Genomic DNA, 14649 nt, shown 5'->3' on the forward strand with positions numbered 1-14649 from the left:
CAGAATTTAAATGGACGGCCGCTTCGGAAGAATGCTGAATCGGTGGCATTCAGGCATGTTGCGTGCGATGAGCCGGTTACACAAGAAAGCTTTTCATTTTGAATATACCCAAATGAACGCTGGATTTCTAATTAGAGACGAGAAGACGGTCCCCTCCTTCCTTCCACCAGCAGTCCCACGGCCCCTCAGCCTGCTCGGCGGGGGTGAAGCGAGGATACAAACGCCCCTGATGAGTCACTTTTATTGCACATATGTGGTGCCCAGAGGAAAAAAAATGACAATGTACATGTACACACAGTAATGTACACAAAGCACACTCACAGGAAACATCATTGTTTGGCCTGTTTGGCTCATCCGAAGCTTTCACCTGTATATTTATCTCAAAAGAGGCATATTAAAGAGCAAGCCCCCCCCCCCCCCCCCCCCTCCCTCACTCCGCCTCCCCCATACTGTGCCTGGGCACACTCAACACCCTGACAACCGACACAATTCAATATATAACTATAACAATCAAAGACTCTAGTTCATTGGAAAGTGAAACCCTCAGCATGCTCACTCAACCCACAACGTCATTTCATTCCTGCCATCACTCCTCTTGCGACAATCGACGGAGGAAACTTTGCACGAAAAAAAAAGACTCCAAATAAGACTGTAAATAATCCACAAAATATTAAAAATGTCATTAATACAGCGGAATATAATATACACTGTCAACTTTTAACAACTAGTATTGGTAATGGTAACAGTTCAGCCTCAGCATCATTTATTTTTTTACATTATAATATTAATGTGTAATGGTCAAGATATATTGTACAATGAATATCATAAAAATAATTACTAGAATATGTAATATTTTATTCTGTTTCATTTGATAATTTGTTTTAATTTGATAATTACCATATATGATATATAATACATTTTTAATTTTGAGAATTATGTAATTTTATTTTACAAAATTCATGCTTATTTTATTATTAATTAATTATATATCATAAACTATATATACTATATATATATACTATATATATCATAAAAAATTATTTCTTATTTATTTAAGTTAATTATTTTATTGAAATTTGTATATTAATTATTAATGCTCAATTATTACATCATTGTTTTTATTAAAAATATGTACATTACGTACATGTAACCTTTTGATTCAATATGTATTTAATCTGAATATGAATATATTATTTCAAATTGAATATATTATGTATTTTTGTACAAGTACATTTTAAAAAGTTATTTGAATTATTTTATAAGTAATTATTTCTTTATTTTACTATAATATATTTACTATAATATCAGTATTTTCAATCGCCATGTAGTACAGAACAGAATATAGCTATTTCAATCAATCAATCAATCAATATGAGAAGGCATACTTAAGGAGGAAGCCGTGGTTCGACTATAAGTAGCAGCGTCGTTTTCATGCGAGCGCTTGCGGTTTGAGTCGACTGACACACCTTTTTATCTTTGGCTCGTCGACGTCGACGCCACTTTTTGTCAATTATCACTCACTTTGTGGTCACAGTAAACACCACATTCAACAGGTTTTTATGGAGGGGAAAAAAAAACAAACAAAAAGCCAGCCTTTCAAAAAAGTCAATTTCACGAGTCATCCTGTCTCCTGTTAGCCACATAATGCTAAGGAAATGCTAGTGCGAATAAAATAATATGTACTGTGTAAAGCACACCCAACGTGTAATTAAATGGGTGCGAGGTGGTTAATGCGTCAGGGGTTGAGGGGGATCAAGTGATGGCCGTGATGCTGATCATGCTTTATGTATGAATGCCATTAACTTGTCAGTTTGATGCTATCTCAGGTGTTGTGTATCCACTGTGTGTGTGTGTGTGTGTGTGTGTGGAGGCAATCTGTGAAGCAGGTAATCTAGGGCGACAGTAGAACCGCTTATGTCGACCAACTCATCAAGTCGCGGTCCACCAAGTTTTTATTGTTACTACACTATAAACCTGAATGTTTAAAGTACTTAAATAAATGAAATTACGCATACACAAAGTTCTTAAAAAAAGTTACAATAACTTCATTATGTCAAGTTCATTTAACATGTTGTTCCATTTTGAGTGCTTTTAACTAATATGTTTTGATTAAATTGAACTATGGCTATACTTTAAGTAAGATTAACTTAAAAACATAGTTTACATACAACTTAAGACACTTTAAAACAGAATGCTCAAAATAATTGGTATCAGTATAGTTAACTTAAAATTTTTTACAATTTTTTAAAAATGTTTTCTTAAAAGTTCTACTTATAAATGTTGATTGCCAGTTGCATTATCTGTCTTTTCAGTTTATTTAACTTGTCATTTTTGATTAATATTAACTTTTTGCAGATTTGTGTAACCTACTTAAAATAATTAGTAGTTACTTATAAATTAATAACTTAATTATGTCAAGTTCATTTAACATGTTGTTCCATATTGAGTATTTTTAACTAATATGTTTTGATTAAATTGAACTATGGCTATATTAAGTAAGATTAACTTAAAAACAACTTAAGACACTTGCTCAAAATAATTAATTGGTATTAGTTAACTTAAATTTTTTAAAAATTTTTAAAAAGTGTTTTCTTAAACGTTCTACTTATAAATGTTGATTGCCAGTTGCATTATCTGTCTTTTCAGTTTATTTAACTTGTCATTTTTGATTAATATGAACTTTTTGCAGATTTGTGTAACCTACTTAAAATAATTAATACTTACTCATAAAATAAAGTATATTAAACATGAATAAATCAAACCAAGATTACATTAAGAATAAATCCATTGCATCAGATAGATTTGTACTGTGTAGGTTACACATGCACACTTTCTTCCTGTGGAAAGAGTTGAAATGAGTAAAAAAAAAGTATATCTAATATCAACACCAAATATTAAAGCTCTGATATACTCAAATGTGTGAGTTTATGAACTCGAAAAAAATGTGGCAACTGATTGCCTCACTTTTTTTTTAGTTCTGCTAACTTATACGGGTTTACAGTGTACAAAAAAAACATCCTTACATTATCCTTCCTGTAAGAAATGTACCCTTTTCCCACTTAAAGGCCAAAAACTCTTTCAGGGTGAATGACTTTCCTTGGCATCAACCTGTCAGCTTCCCTTAAACGTCATCCGCCCGCCTCCAGGGGCGTCACGTCAACAATATCACACAACAATTTGGCCTCTGAGAGAGCTAATTCATTAAGTGACACGCTAACCCCACTGTAATCTGATTATCTTTCTCCCAACACCTCATCCATGTGTGTGTTGCAGGGGCATCATAGGAGCAAACCATGTCACTTTATTAGGTACACTGTAAACCCCAATAAGTTAGCAGAACTAAAATAAAGTGAGTTTTTTTTTTTAGTTCATAAACTCTTTAATATTTGGAGTTGATATTAGATATACTTTTAAAATTTTGGGGTGAAGAGAGAAATAGCTTTCTTTTTCACATTCTCTCCATTCTTTAATTTTATTCTTAGTTTGATTTATTCATGTTTAATAAACACTTGATTTTACAAGTAACTACTAATTCTTTTAAGTAGGTTAGACAAATCTGCAAAAAGTTCATATTAATCAAAAATGACAAGTTAAATAAACAGAAAAGACAGATAATGCAACTGGCAATCCACATTTATAAGTAGAACTTTTAAGAAAATTTTAACTTAAAAAATTTAACTTAAAATTTTTAAAAATTAATTATTAAAAAATTAAAATTAATTATTTTGAGCATTCAGATTTACAGTGTCTTAAGTTGTATGTAAACTATTTTTTTAAGTTAATCTTACTTAAAATATAGCCGTAGTTCAATTTAATTAAAACAAATTAGTTAAAAGTACTCAAAATGGAACAACATGTTAAATGAACTTGACATAATGAAGTTATTAGAACTTTTTTAAGAACTTCGAGTATGCATAATTTCATTTATTTAAGTACTTTGAACATTATTCTTAATTTATTCTTAGTTTGATTTATTCATGTTTAATAAGTAACTACTAATTCTTTTAAGTAGGTTACACAAATCTGCAAAAAGTTCATATTAATCAAAAATGACAAGTTAAATAAATTGAAAAGACAGATAATTCAACTGGCAATCAAACATTTATAAGTTGAACTTTTAAGAAAATTTTTACTTAAAAAATTTTACTTAAAATTTTTAACTTAAAACTTATACCTGAATGCTCAAAATTAATGATTTTGAGCATTCAGATTTACAGTGTCTTAAGTTGTATGTAAACTATGTTTTTAAGTTAATCTTACTTAATATAGCCATAGTTCAATTTAATTAAAACATATTAGTTAAAAGTACTCAAAGTGGAACAACATGTTAAATGAACTTGATATAATTAAGTTATTAGAACTTTTTTAAGAACTTTGAGTATGCATAATTTCATTTATTTAAGTACTTTAAACATTCGGGTATGGTTAATGATACCAAAAAATCATAATAAAAAATTATATCAATAATAGTAATATAATAATAATGCATGATTTACTTTCTGTATGAATTGAAATTAAATTTCAGATCTTTAAACGAGTGTTTGGATGAGTGTGGTGTAGAAGAGTGTTGGTCAGGCCTGTCCATATCGTGACTGTCCACTTGACATTCTCTCCATCTGTGCCCCTTGCATGTCATCCCAACAATCTAATCCTGCTCCGTTTATACTAACAGTCCGATCACTACATTTGGCACAGGGAGGCGCTACGTGTGTGTGTGTGTGTGTGTGTGTGAGAGAGAGTGAGAGAGAGAGAGAGAGTGTGAAGGATATTGGGGGTGGAGGGCTTGATGGGAAGTGATCGTGGGATCACGCGAGCATGCTAAAAGAGGCAAAGTCAGCGGAGAGTCACGCATGGCGAGGCTTTACTGTACCGTAGATGCCACTCCGTCGCCACTTTACTTCCTGGCATCTGTTGTTAGCGTGATGCTGACAACATACACGGTGCATGCAGCACGTGCACATTTGTGCCGCGCTTTGTTTCATAGCAAAACGACTCCAGCGCTGTGGAAGAGTGTAAACAAACACTGAAGTGCCTGCCAAAAAGGCATTTTTCTCATTCCGCATGCAAAGATGACGACTCTTGTGCATATGCCGACTTATGTTTTTCATCTGTCTAGACCAGGGGTGGGCAAAGTTTTTGACTCGCGGGCCGCAATGATTTAAAAAAATTGATGGGGGGGCCAGACTATATATAAATTTAAATAAATTAAAAACAATTATTTATAAATTTTTAAATACATTTATTTACAAATGTATAAATAAATTGATTGTAATTATTATTCATTCATTTTCTACCGCTTTTCCTTGCAGAGGTGTTGGAGCCTATCCCAGCTGTCTTTGGGCGAGAGGCGGGGTACACCCTGGACTGGTGGCCAGCCAATCACACGGCACATATAGACAAACAACCATTCACACTCACATTCATACCTATGGACAATTTGGAGTCGCTAATTAACCTAGCATGTTTTTGGAATGTGGGAGGAAACCCGGAGAAAACCCACGCATGCACGCGGAGAACATGCAAACTCCACACAGAGATGGCCGAGGGTGGAATTGAACCCCGGTCTCCTAGCTGTGAGGTCTGCGCAATAACCACTCGACCGCCGTGCAGCCATTATTATTATCATTATTATTATTATGTGCTTGTGTCCCTTTTTTCAGGAGCACTTTGTAAACAACAGACCACATCAAATAACGAAATTTATAATACTTTGGAAAGAACGGGCGGGCCGTATTCAAACACTTAGCGGGCCGGATGTGGCCCCCGGGCCGTAGTTTGCCCACCCCTGGTCTAGACCAAAAAAAAAAATCTTGGATATTGTCAAATATTTTTTATATATACAATCAAGTTTTAATTCAATTTATATTTTTCCTATCTTTTATTTATATATCCACATTTTTACATTTAAAAATCACGTCATTAATTCTTATTGAGTAATACAGCTGGGATAGGCTCCAGCACCCCCGCGACCCTCGTGAGGATAAGCGGTAAAAAATGAATGAATGAATGAATAATACTATTAATTCATTGATTAGAGGTTATGCCACATATTATACAATTATAAAAATCTATTTACCACTTTTAATTTAATATAGAATCAAAATAATTATTATATAATGTACGATATATAATATTTTCTTACTCTTCATTTAATTTATTGATTTGATGAATTGAATTATTTTTTTACAAATAATTATTAAATTCATTACAAGTATTAAAATTGTATTTAATATATAATTATATATTATTATAATTATATATATTATTATATTATATTATAGTATTTAACTATTTTATTATTATTTCTTATTTCTTATTTTATTTGATTAATTATCAAAATATTATATATTATGACATTTATTTTTATTACTTTTATTTGGAAAATGATGAATGATTAATGTTATATTCATTCGTTAATTAGTCTGATTATTCTTTATTTCTACACAATGATAAATGTAGATTTATTATTGTATGATTAATACAAATGCCAATCAATAAAACAAATTTTCATATGTTTTATATATGATTTATTTTTTCAATAATTACATTTTTATTGTTCAATAATTATTAATATTATTATTTAATTTGGAATTAATTGAATTATGTTATGTATAAATATAAATATGTATATATATACTAAATTTATATTAATTTGTATATTATTATTTTTATATATTATAATATTGTATGCATAAATATAAATATAAATATAAATATAAATATAAATATAAATATAAATATAAATATAAATATAAATATAAATATAAATATAAATATAAATATAAATATGTTATGTATGTTCCACCCTGTGATTCATTGAAGGACTAGGACTAGCAAAGATGAGCAACATCCTTTTGTGCTGGGAATGCAGTTCAGCTGTTTGGAATTTGGGGATTTGGGTCAAACAGGTTTGGTTTTTTTTTCTCTCCAGAAATCTTGAAGCGAAATGACCTTAGAAGTAAGTAGCATCCCAGCTGTTGAGCTGCCAGTGGATATTGCATCAACTATGTTATGGCGATAACTGAAAAATATGCTGACACAAATTTTACGAGCATATGGGTGTTATTACTTCCCTCTCGCTTTAAGGTCAGAGGGGTTATTTTTCTTTAGCTTTGCGCGTGACTAGAAACAATCCATTAGGGTGCTTGTATTTGTCTAAGGAACCGAGAATGTTAGGATTGTACTTGATGATTGATGAAGAATATGGAGCCTGGATGAAAATCTAATCTTTGTGTAGCATGTGGTTTGACAAAGGGTGATACTGTATGGCAATGGTAAACATCTTGCTTGATAATAGTCAAAGAAAAAGGATAAAGACGTGTAAGCCCTGAAAATAAGCATATCTTTGGTCAAGATAATTTACATTTTTCTCCATAAATGGTCAGAAAACATTTAATTAATCATTTACAAATATATGTGATAATACATGTCAAATGTACATAGTATAAAGGTGTTTATGGTAATGGTAATGGTTTAATTTCATTTGAACATGCATCAGATTACAATTGAACGCATCACATAATCAGTGCACAGTTCCACATGTCCAAAAGGAGTAGGAAGAAGCAAAGCTTATTAAATCCTACCCCTCCATCTGGTACTTTTACAATCAGTAACTGTTACATTTGTTCACTTCCTGCTTTCCTAATATTCATTCATTCATTCATTCATTCATTTTCTACCGCTTTTTCCTCACGAGGGTCGCGGGGGTGCTGGAGCCTATCCCAACTGTTAAATTTGTTCACTTCCTGCTTTCCATAATACAGTTTACTTTTACAATCAGTAACTGTTTCATTTGTTCACTTCCTGCTTTCCATTATACAGTTTAAGGTTTTTTTTTACTTTTTTAAACTAATGTACCTTGTACCGAAGTACGAGGTGATATGACCATACAATGACATTATGTGTACCATAGTAACTGTCAATATAGTGATATATATATATATATATATATATAGTAATAGAATTCCAAATATAGTTTATGCTTCATTATTCGTGAAATTTATGCTTCACAAATAATATTTTTTTGTCGAGTGTTGAGATTTCCTACTTTGTTTGGTGGTCCTTGAACGCGCCATAGTTGATGTGAGATGTAAAAGTAAACTTGTACATCGTCCATCCATACAAAGGCACAAAGAGGCGATGATGCAACTCCACAATAGAAGAGACCATGTTTGATGCGGTTTTAAACCAGAAAAAAAAACGACCACAAGGTGGCCGAAATGCATTTTTTTTTCGCATCTGCGAACAAATGCGGTTCAAGCAAGGGCAGTGGCGAAAGCTGATTGGTCCAGGACTCCTGCCTCTTACACAATTTTGAGTGTATAAAAGGCCGGGCAAGGAAAGGAAGAGTGCTTTTTGTAGCTGCGCTGTCATAAGACTCGCTTACTTGTAGGCATACAGGGATTGCAGATAAAGCCGGACGTCTGTGTCAGGAATAAACAATCTGGTTCTCATTCTATGATTTGGTTCTTTAAGATTCCCTTATCCTCTATTCAAAACCCACTTAGAGTCCTCAGGATTTCTACAACTGTAATCGGTTCTGTCTTTCTTCCGTTTATATGTCTGTACAGCAGAGTGTTTTTTGCAGCTGCGCTGTAATAAGACACGCTTACTTGTAGGCATACAGGGACTGCAGATAAGGCCGGACGTCTGTGTCAGAAAAAAACAATCTGGTTCTCATTCTACGATTTAGTTCTTTAAGATTCCCTTATCCTCTATTCGAAACCCACTTAAGAGTGCTCAGGATTTCTACAACTGTAATCGGTTGTGTTGCGCTTTTAGCTGTCTTCCTTCCGTTTATATGTCTGTACAGCATGTGTATTTTGATACAAGAAAACTGCACCCACGCTACCCCTTTACTGGGGTCTTGCGGTTTTAAAAGGTTAACTGTACACGTCTGCCCTAAACATTCTTACCCATGAAGTATTTCATTTATTACTTTTTAGACGCACGTCAAGCAGCTGCACACAGTTGCTAGGCTGTTGGTACAAGTAGTTATTATCAGTAAATGTAATTCACTGAAAACACAGCCATGATTTCATGCATGCATCCTGACTGAAAACAATATGCTTTCACGCTTTGAAATGATCGCATAACTATAGTGTTTATGGCATCTTATAACATTATAATACAGCTTTTGCATCCCTTTAAGTAAATAGACGAATTTGAAAAGGCATCAAAGACACTTCTCCCCCCGCCATATAAACAAATGATGCAATTTCCAGGCTGTGAAACCACAGAAGTCTAAGGGATGAGAAGAACACATGTTTTTTTTTTCTGTTCCTTTACAGTACGTCACTATATAGGCAGGCATTCTCCGCTTGTGGCTAATTTATGAGCGGCACTGAAGGAATGTGAGCAAAATAGATCCAGGATGTTTCCTGTGCTTTGGGAGAGAAAAATATATCAGCAGAGATTGTGCTTGTGTCTCCTCGTGCCAGTTATACTATAGGGCACAACCATTCACACTCACATTCATACCTATGGACAATTTGGAGTCGCTAATTGACCTAGCATGTTTTTGGAATGTGGGAGGAAACCGGAGTACATGCAAACTCCACACAGAGATGCCGGAGGGTGGAATTGAACTCGAGTCTCCTAGCTGTGTGGCCTGTGTGCTAACCACTTGTCCACTGTGCAGCCTGTTACGTAACATTCATTCATTTTCTACCGCTTATGCTCACAAGGGTCGTGGGGGTGCTTGAGCCTATCCCAGCTGTCTTCGGGCGAGAGGCGGGGTACACACTGGACTGGTGGCCAGCCAATCACAGGGCACATATAGACAAACAACCATTCACACTCACATTCATACCTATGGACAATTTGGAGTCGCTAATTAACCAAGCATGTTTTTGGAATGTGGGACGAAACCGGAGTAGATGCAAACTCCACACAGAGATGCCAGATGGTGGACTCGAACTCGGGTCTCCTAGCTGTGTGGCCTGTGTGCTAACCACTTGTTCCACTGTGCAGCCTGTTACGTAACATTCATTCATTTTCTACCGCTTATGCTCACAAAGGTCGCGTGGGTGCTAGAGCCTATCCCAGCTGTCTTTGGGCAAAAGGCGGGGTACACACTGGACTGGTCACCAGCCAATCACAGGGCACATATAGACAAACAACCATTCACACTCACATTCATACCTATGGACAATTTGGAGTCGCTAATTAACCTAGCATGTTTTTGGAATGTGGGAGGAAACCGTAGTACATGCAAACTCCACACAGAGATGCCAGAGGGTGGAATCGAACTCGGGTCTCCTAGCTGTGTGGCCTGTGTGTTAACCACTTGTCCACTGTGCAGCCTGTTACGTAACATTCATTCATTCATTAATTCATTTTCTACTGCTTATGCTCACAAGGGTCGTGGGGGTGCTGGAGCCTATCCCAGCTGTCTTTGGGCAGGGGTACACACTGGACTGGACGCCAGCCAATCACAGGGCACATATAGACAAACAACCATTCACACTCACATTCATACCTATGGACAATTTGGAGTCGCTAATTAACCGTAGTACCCGGAGAAAACCCACGCATGCATGGGTGGAACACAGAGATTGAACCCAGGTCCCCTAGCTGTGAGGTCTACGCACTAACCACTCGACCGCCGTGCAATGTACTTCAATATCAATCATCAATAGTTATTATCAATAACAGCTGACTTCGTGTTCAGTGCAAAATAAGCTTCAAATCAATGCTTCCAAGTATTTCAGTGAGTCCCCTGTAAAGGGTTAACAAGGTTGGGCCTATTCCTTATTCACACACACACACACACATGCATAGAGCCAAGTGTAATGTACTACAACCGATTGAAGTGGGTTGGCCTGTTGTGCTGAGGATAGCGTGAGAGGCCCTAATGTGATGTGTCAAGCCCAGCGGTAGCTGGCCATCAAGAAATGTACACCCTGCCAAGTTAAACCCTTTAAAAAGTCAAAAGGGATTGGCACAGAGGAGAAGAGACACCTGTAGAGTCGAGAAGACATAACAGCGTTTCACGGGGAAAATTACAAGGAAGTCAAAGTCACAAAAAACATCCCCACTCCACCGATCCCCGATTTTTTTTTAGCGGGGCAGGAAATGGCACATAAGCTCCGTGGTCAGTGACACCAGTGATTATTACCAGCAACACAAAGCCATTTAGTGCTGACAAAACACTTTTGTATCTGCCTGCAGTGGTTAGGCTGAGCCAAGAGGACACCTGATGTGTAACTAGAGACTCGGCGCTTCCTTCCTAGTGTGCTTTAATGTTTAAGCACACTAGGAAGTGTGCTAATATGCTATGGAGATGGTGGAAAATGTATGCTGATCTATATAACATGTCGGTGAAACAAGCTTGTTTGTGCTTACATAAGCAAAACATCCGCTTGACAACTTCTTCCCACACTGGAAATGTTATTGCTCGATCTGAATTTTGTATTTTGGGAAAGAGAAACTCAAGTTTTTGAGTCTCAGGTTTTCATTGAGCACTCGTGAGTCAGTGTAACTTCAATTTCTACCAATCCATGACTCAATGAAACTTGCGTGTTCGTTCAAACCCGTGAGTCCGTGAAACATGAGTCTCCCTCAACATGTGAGTCAGTGAAATTCAGTGAAAGTCTTCGTCAAACCCGTCAGTCAGTGAAACTTGAGACTTAGTCGAAAACCCGCGAGTCAGTGAAAGTCAAGTCTTTGTTGAAAACCAGTGAGTACGTGCAACTCAAGTTATGTAAACATGTGAGTCAGTGAAACTTAAGTGTTCGTCAACCCGAGAGTCAGTCAAACACAAGTCTTTGTTAAGAACAGAGTCAGTGAATCTCAAGTATGTCCGTGCAATTTTGACTCTTCGTCAATCCTTGAGTCAGTGAAACACGAGTGTAAGTCTTTGAAACTCAGGTCATCCAGTACAAGTGAGTCAGTATACCTTGAATTTTTTGTAAACTCATGAGTAAGTGAAACTTGAGTCTTCGTCAAACCTGTGAGTCCGTGAAACGTGAGTCTCCCTCAACATGTCAGTCAGTGAAATTTGAGTCTTAGTCGAGAACCCGTGAGTCAGTGAAAGTTAAGTCTTTGTTGAAAATCAGTGAGTATGTGCAACTCAAGTTAAGTAAACCCATGAGTCAGTGAAACACAAGTCTTTGTTGAGAACCAATGAGTCAGTGAATCTCAAGTCTCACGTCTCAAACTCGAGTCTTCATCAAACCTGTGAGTCCGTGAAACGTGAGTCTCCCTCAATATGTGAGTCAGTGAAATTCGAGTCTTTTTTTTTCTAACCCGTCAGTCAGTGAAACTTGAGACTTAGTCGAGAACCCTGTGAGTCAGTCAAACACAAGTCTTTGTTGAGAACCAATGAGTCAGTGAATCTCAAGTCTCAAGTGGGTCCGTGCAACTTTGACTCTTCGTCAATCCTTGAGTCAGTGAAACACGAGTGTGAGTCTTTGAAACTCAGGTCATCCACTACAAGTGAGTCAGTGTACCTTCAATTTTTGTCAACTTGAGTCTTTGTAATTTTGTGAGTCTGTGAAACCCGCAAGAAACTTGAGTCTTTGTCGTGTAGTTACTTAAGAGTAACAGCTATGCAATTAACATGCTAACATGTTTACTTCTACAGATTAATTTGCTTACCAAGCCGTGGGGGGCTTGGTAAGCAAATTTATGAATGGACCAGTGAGCCCCAATTCAGTAAAAACCAGCAAGTTTTGAATGAGTCGTTCATGACTACCACATCTCTGCATCAGTGTCCCACATACCCTTTCTTTCCAATGTGTATTTCATATTTCAGAGTTGGGATTCAATTGCAAAATGCCATTGAATTAGCAATTAGCCTAGTAGACGGAACGAGAATAACACTTGTATGGTTTACTAGATGAGACTGATGAGGCAAAATTACAAAATCATACAACAATCTTGAAAAGTATCCCCATCAGTTTTGCAGTACCGCCCACTTCTGCTACACAGCAAAGAGAGACACTATTCTATTTATTACAAGCCTGTGTGTGATCCAAATGATTTGAAGTTTTTTGTGAAAAGTACATTTGATGTTATTGTTAAATGGAGCTCGCATCAACACACACTGTAGGGACTCTAACATCTTTTCCCACAACAGTGTGTGGTCTTGTCATTCCGGCTCCATTTCCACTGTGGTCGCTCAGCTTCAAACAGACGGCTATAATCTGTCCGTTCTCGTGGAGGCACATCTTGTTTGAGACGCAATTTTATGGAGCGCCATGCAGTTAAAAAGTCACTGTTCGGAGGAGATGTTTCGGAAAGGTTTGCAAGTGGTTGATGGAGCGTTATCTTCAGTGGGGCAAAATAAAAAGTGGACAGAAAATTGCGATAAAACCCGACCGTGACAAGTAAAATAAATGGTTAGAGCATAGAAAACCTCTTTACAACCTTCTAAATTATTAGAGCTTTCAACACACAAACTAACACCCCTATAACCATCGTTACACTCATATTACCCAATATAGTTGACATAATAACAGAAAATAACACATAAAGAACATGACACCTTGTACATATCACTTCTTTGAACGCATCTTCAGAATGCCTTATATTTATATTTTTATTCATTTAACCATATTTATGCTTGAACATGCTTAATTTAAAAAAAACTAAACATGCAAAATGTTCTAAAATATGCAATTTTTTTGGCTAGTAACAGGCCGTAAACAGAAAATTTGAATATGAAGTCAAGTGTACTAATTTAGGAAGTATTGTATTTACCATGCTACCAGCCAAAAGTCAAACTTTGTGATGTGTGCTTCATTTCAGAACTACTACCTGTTTAAATACTGTGCTGCTCGCAAGTCAGCAAAGATATTTCAGCTCTTTCTTTGGCAGTACACTCATAGTAAGCTTAGCAACCCATTAAAAGTTGCAAGCATTCATTATATATAAGAGTATAACATAATAAGAGTCTGACTCACAGTGTTATTTTACTATGAGCACTAAATTCATCACACAGCAGCTTAACACTCAAAGTGTACCTGACAAATATAGTAACATGTACCTTTCCCATAGATGAGCACTAAATTCATCACACAGCACCTTAACACTCAAAAAAGTGTACCTGACAAATATAGTAACATGTACCTAGTAACATGTAATTTTCCAATTTTCCTATATTGGATTGCGTCTAAGCAACACAATTCATTGAGTCGCTGCAATTACATCAGCCTCCCTCTGGGAAATGGTTTGCTGAAACAAAATGGATTATGGGAAAAAAAAAGTTTTTCCATTTTAAATTTGTATTGGTACATGTTTGTATATTTAGTAGGTATAGCTTTCGGGTGTTAACAAAAATGCAACATGTGCTTAAATATGCAATTTATTTGGCTAGTAACAGGCCTCATTCAACTAGGTAACAGCGTGATTTATTAATTCATATATTTTTGAAATACCATAATAGAGTGAAGCCGCAAAATTCTAATTCTTACTGTTATTTATATATCACCGAACATAAACATACTAAAACCTCTAAAAACAACTTTGTATTGTTTTTTTTATACAAACTATACATTGTTCATGAAGAAAATTTGAATATAAAGTCAAGTGTACTAATTTAGGAAGTAGTGTATTTCCCATGCTACCAGCCAAAAGTCAAACCAACAAAGAAGAAGCTCAAGCAGATTTTTTTTTATGAGTTGAAAAGGCAGAAAGAGAGTGGGG

At 35.7% G+C, this 14649-nt stretch overlaps 1 protein-coding gene and 1 long non-coding RNA gene across 3 annotated transcripts in view; one reads left to right on the forward strand and one right to left on the reverse strand.

The window, feature by feature from the left end:
- Window positions 1-14649, reverse strand: part of ahrra (aryl-hydrocarbon receptor repressor a) — a 90122-nt gene that overhangs the window by 29144 nt on the left and 46329 nt on the right. The gene's annotated exons all lie outside the window — the stretch shown is intronic.
- Window positions 9267-14649, forward strand: part of LOC144898504 (uncharacterized) — a 32914-nt gene continuing 27531 nt past the window's right edge. Inside the window, exon 1 of the long non-coding RNA XR_013627380.1 lies at window positions 9267-9353. This is a non-coding gene — a long non-coding RNA (uncharacterized LOC144898504). The remainder of the gene's footprint in view (window positions 9354-14649) is intronic.

This window comes from Doryrhamphus excisus, linkage group LG5 (genome assembly GCF_037039965.1).
Source record: "Doryrhamphus excisus strain RoL-2023G ecotype Guam linkage group LG5, RoL_Dexc_Guam_v1.1, whole genome shotgun sequence".
Classification (NCBI taxonomy): Eukaryota; Metazoa; Chordata; class Actinopteri; order Syngnathiformes; family Syngnathidae; genus Doryrhamphus; species Doryrhamphus excisus.